The sequence below is a fragment of the Myotis davidii genome, unplaced genomic scaffold (genome assembly GCF_000327345.1).
Source record: "Myotis davidii unplaced genomic scaffold, ASM32734v1 scaffold139, whole genome shotgun sequence".
NCBI classification, from domain to species: domain Eukaryota; kingdom Metazoa; phylum Chordata; class Mammalia; order Chiroptera; family Vespertilionidae; genus Myotis; species Myotis davidii.
In genome coordinates this window covers 884275-888939 of record NW_006290686.1, presented here as the reverse complement: position 1 = coordinate 888939, position 4665 = coordinate 884275, and the positions used below count along the sequence as shown (strand labels likewise).

At 58.7% G+C, this 4665-nt stretch overlaps 1 protein-coding gene across 1 annotated transcript in view; it reads right to left on the bottom strand.

Annotated features, from left to right (window-relative positions):
- The window catches only part of CAPN5 (calpain 5), a 40277-nt gene that overhangs the window by 24856 nt on the left and 10756 nt on the right, over nucleotides 1-4665 (bottom strand). The gene's annotated exons all lie outside the window — the stretch shown is intronic.

Here is a 4665-nt window from a genome sequence, read left to right as displayed (position 1 = left end):
TTCTGCAGCCAGGTTCTCTCTCTAGGTTCTGTCTCTAGGTTCTGTTGCCAGTTTCTGTCCAGAATCTTTTGCCATGTTCTGTCTCTAGGTTCTGTTGCCAGTTTCTGTTCAGGATCTTTTGCCATGTTCCATCTCTAGGTTCTGTTGCCAGTTTCTGTCCAGGATCTTTTGCCATGTTCTGTCTCTAGGTTCTGTGTCTAGGTTCTGTGTCTAGGTTTCTGTGTCTAGGTTCTGTGTTCTAAGTTCTGTGTCTCTTGGTTCTGTCTTCTAAGTTCTGTGTTTAGGTTCTGTCTCTCGGTTCTGTGTCCTGTTGTCTTGTTACATCTGTATTTATACCAGTTGATTCCAATCCTATCAATCTCTATTCCAAAGGTTAGGGCGTTTCTTATCTCCATTCCAGGGAGTAAAGATTATGCAGCTTAAGCATGATTGTTTGTAGTTAAAGAGATTAATTACCCGCCTGGCATTTAGTGAAGCGGTTTTATTCCCGCCCTAACTTCAGGGGAAAATCTGTACCTGGGGAAACAACCTTTCTTAGAGAGATGACCTTGGTTAAAACACATAGTGCCAAGAAGGTGAGCAAACATATTAAGAACAGTATGCCATATATGCCAGGTCCCTTGAAACAGCAAGGATGGCCGGCTCCCGGCACCCGACCGGTATCGAACCTGGGACCCTTCAGTCCGCAGGCCGACGCTCTATCCATTGAGCCAAACCAGTCAGGGCTAGAATCTCACCTCTTGTTCCACCTGTATCGATCCTTCGTTTCCCCAGGAAGCCTGAGGCAGCAGAAGAATCTGACCAACATCCATACCCCCTGCGCCTGAGGTGGAGCCAGGGCCTTAGCCAGGAAAGGGGGGAAGATGGAAGGACTGGAGTATGTGCGTGTAGCTGGGGGTGGGGCGCGGCGAGCTGCTGCCATGATGTGCCACACAGACGACAGGACAGAGGCCCGGGCCCACGTGGCACACCTGGAGACACTCCGAAGGGCCCAGGGGACCACAGGCACAGCCCCTTGCTGGACGGAGGCCAGGTCAGTCCATGGGATCGCAGGCCACCTGAACAGCAGAGGACAGCGCCTTTGGCCCTGCCAGCCCTGGGGCTGTTCTGGGAGCTGCTGGCAGCAATTCCCCAGGAATATCCGAGAACCACCGAGGGGAGACTGAGTCGGCCGACCCACACAGGGGAGTAGAGAAGGAACAACGTGGCTGAGGAGTTACTCTGGGGGAGGGGCTGCTCTTTCCTCGTTTCTCTCCTTCCCAGCACTAAACTTGGCTTTTCAGTTGGACATTTGCTTAGTTTTTGTCTCTCTCTCCACTAGACCATAAGCCCCGAGGGGGCAGGGGCCATGTCTGTCTTGTCCATCACTCTAGGCCAGCACCTAGACCAGAGCCCTCAGAAAGTGCTGGTTGAATGAATGGACAAATGGATGGATGGATGGATGGTGAGGGAACAGTTGATGTGATGGACCACAGGGGCCCAAACCAAGGACAACAAAAAGGAGATGGACAGATGGGAAGAGAGTACGTGGTCAAAAGTGCAGTTTAGGGACAGGAGCGCTCACTAGGGTGGAGGAGTGAGGGGGGTGCCTGGGGAGGGAGGCCAGAGAGATGGATCCTTCCGCTGAAGACCTGCAGGGAGAACAGGTCCAGGCACAGGCTGTGGCCGCCATGGCAACGGGAGATCAAGGGCGCTGATGGCGAAGGCTGATGGACAGGTTATCAAGAACTGAGGCTGGGGTGTCAGCACAGGGGCACAGTAATCCCGGGGACACAGCAGGACTGTGGATGGATGGGTGGGGAAGGCTGGGAAATCAGAGGTACCACGGCCTTGGTGCCTGGGCGGGAGGCCACGGTAGCTGGTTGGCAGGGATGGCGGTAAGGTGGGCTGGGCTGGGGGGAGAGCAAATGGCATGAGCCTAGGGGTTTCCATGGGGAGGGTCTGGTCTGGAGGCAGCACTGAGGGCAAAGAATGCCCACCCCTCTCTGAACCTGCAGGGCATGGGGGCAGGTGTTCAGCTTCTACTGATGGGGAACTGCTCATCCAACAGGGGCAGGGGTGGGATGGAAAACATTTAAATGGAACCAAAGACAGCCCGGTCCTGCACCCGCTCTCAGACATCAGGCACTCCACTGGGACTACCCTCACTGCGGCTTCCTATAGCCGGGGCAAGCTGCCTCCTGGGCCCGGGCACCCCATGGCTCAGAGCAGGGACTAGGCCTGCCCTCAGGCCCGGGGCTTCGCCAGGCTCTGGGGGAGGTGATGGTAGGTACATGCTGCACCCACTGTCACATCCTGCTTGTGGTCCCCCAGAGTCCATGCCCTGGCCCCAAGGGTGGGAGGATATAATGCCCCCACAGGGGATCCCATAGTGGGGAGGCTCGCCGCCAAGAGTTGTCCCGCAGAACAGAGAGATAGGTGAGAGCCCAGAGGAGGGACAGGGAGGGGGTTTAACGCATGCGAATTGCCCCTTATGCCATGGGCTTGACCTACCCCCACCGCCCCCCTCTCCCCCCCACACACACAGGCTCCTTTAATTACCCCACAGCCCTGAAGACTGGAAAGGTCAGGTTTTCACTGAGGCCAAGAGAAGGAATGCGACCTGCCTAAGGTCACATGACTAGCAAGGGACCCAGTCGGAACGAAACCCAGGCCTGGCTGGCTTCCAATCATTGTGCCTCAGGCTTCATCGAGAACCGAGGTAACGGACCAGCATCCTGGAGAAAGGGCATGTGCGTCAAGGGTGTGGCAAGCCGGCATCGGAGGCTCTGCATCCCCTGGGCGAGGTGGGTGGGGAAAGCATGGGTGCAGGTCAGGCTGAGCGGCCGCCCCTACCCATTCCGTAGAGAAAACAGGGTGGGGCAGGGGAGGCTCTGCAGGGCAACAGGCCCAGAGGTGAGGGGTGACAACAAACAGGGCCCTGTCAGCAGGGACAGGAGGGAGGGAAGGCACAGTAATGAGCTCCCCAGGGCCTCACCTCTCCTCCCCAGACTCAGGGCTGGTCCCACGGCACCCGGAGGCAGAGAGCAATTAGTCCCGAACACCCCACCAGCCACAGACCTGGGACACAAGGTCCTGGACATCAGCCTCCGGCCCTCGGAGCCTCCAGCCAGGCCAGGTGCCCCAGCCTCTGCAGGAGGAACCTCTGGCCGGAGGCAAACACAGGTTTGCACGGTCACACAACATCAAGGACAGGCTGCCCTGCAGGTGCTGGGCCCCCTCCCCACTCCTGAGATGAGCAGCTGCACCAGAGCCCGGGGCAGGAGCAAGCTGAGGCTCCCCCTGCAGATGACCACTCCCCAGGGGGGACACCGCAGGTCAGGCTCCGTCCCCACGGAAGGCCCCAGGATGCCTACAGCAGCAGGACGACTGTGGGGCTGCAGGCCAGTGGCTGGGCCCAACGACGATAGGGCAGGGTGGGAAGTGTGAGGCCAGCACTATCGGAATCCCTGGGCCACCTTCATCCCCAGACCAGTCCTGACCGAGCGGAGGGTGGGGCTCAGAGGCAGGGGGGCCTTGTTCTGGGATCAGAAAAGGTGGTTGGAGCCCTGAGGACAGTGCCACCCCGAGAACAGTGCTGGCCCAACCCTCTCTAGGCCTTGAGGCCCAGAAGTGCAACGATCCCACAGATGGCTCTCTGACACCCCAAGAGTACCCATGTCTGTGGGCTGAACCAGTGGCCTTGGCAAGGGCCCTACAGCCGGAAGCCACCCTATCCCCACAGGACCACCAGGGGCCGGGCTCCGGGGATGCCCGCCTGGGGTGGCTGTGAGAAGTCGCACTCCATTCAGAAGATACGACAGCAGGGCCCCACCAGTCCCAGCCTCAGCCTCAGCCTCAGGCACAGGCACAGCTCCCTCTGATGGCTGAGGGACATCGCAGGGGATGAGAACAAACTCACTCTGCTCCTGATTGGATGGGTAACAATTCCCAGATCATCATCTACGGATAGTAACTGTCCTAACGCGGGTAAGGCAGCCACCGTTCACAGAGCACTGCACACGGCCTCCAAGTACAGTGTCTCCTCTCACCCTCACGACTCCCGGACAGGGAGCTGCCTGGTAGCCTGACTTTCCGATGAGGGCATTTATAAAGCCAAATGGTGAGCCTGAGGCTCGCACCTGAGCTTGTAAGAAGAGCGGAAAGGGCAGGGATGAGAGAGAGGCGGTGACTTGTATTTGCTGGCACGGGAGCCCAGGATGCAATCCCTGTTGATCATTCTTTGGAGAGCACAGGCCCCGCCTCTCCTCCAGCTTCCAGGCCTCCCCTGGAGAGGAGGCGGGTTGAAGGGATGCACCACCGACTGCTGCCACCAGAGGGCGAAGTGTAAGGACCAGCGCCCATGTTTTCCAACCTAAACCCCCTGACGCTGGTCCGAACATCAGCATCTTGGAACCATGCTCATTTCTCAAGGACGTGTTCTGCCAAATGGCCCAGGGACACTGCGGGCCCATCGTGGGGAGGAAACACACCAGGATCCCCGTGGGAGCAGGTTCCCAGCAGCTGCCCAGGGACCGTAGGCTGGCAGGTGAGGGGAAGGCGGTCTAACACTCAGCCGACGCTGGAGAGCCCGGCGTCACCTCCCACCCAGCCCGGGAACAAACCCCATGAAGTCTCACCTGCATGTTCCGGCTGCACCCCCCACTGCTGATCAGTGAGGGCCCA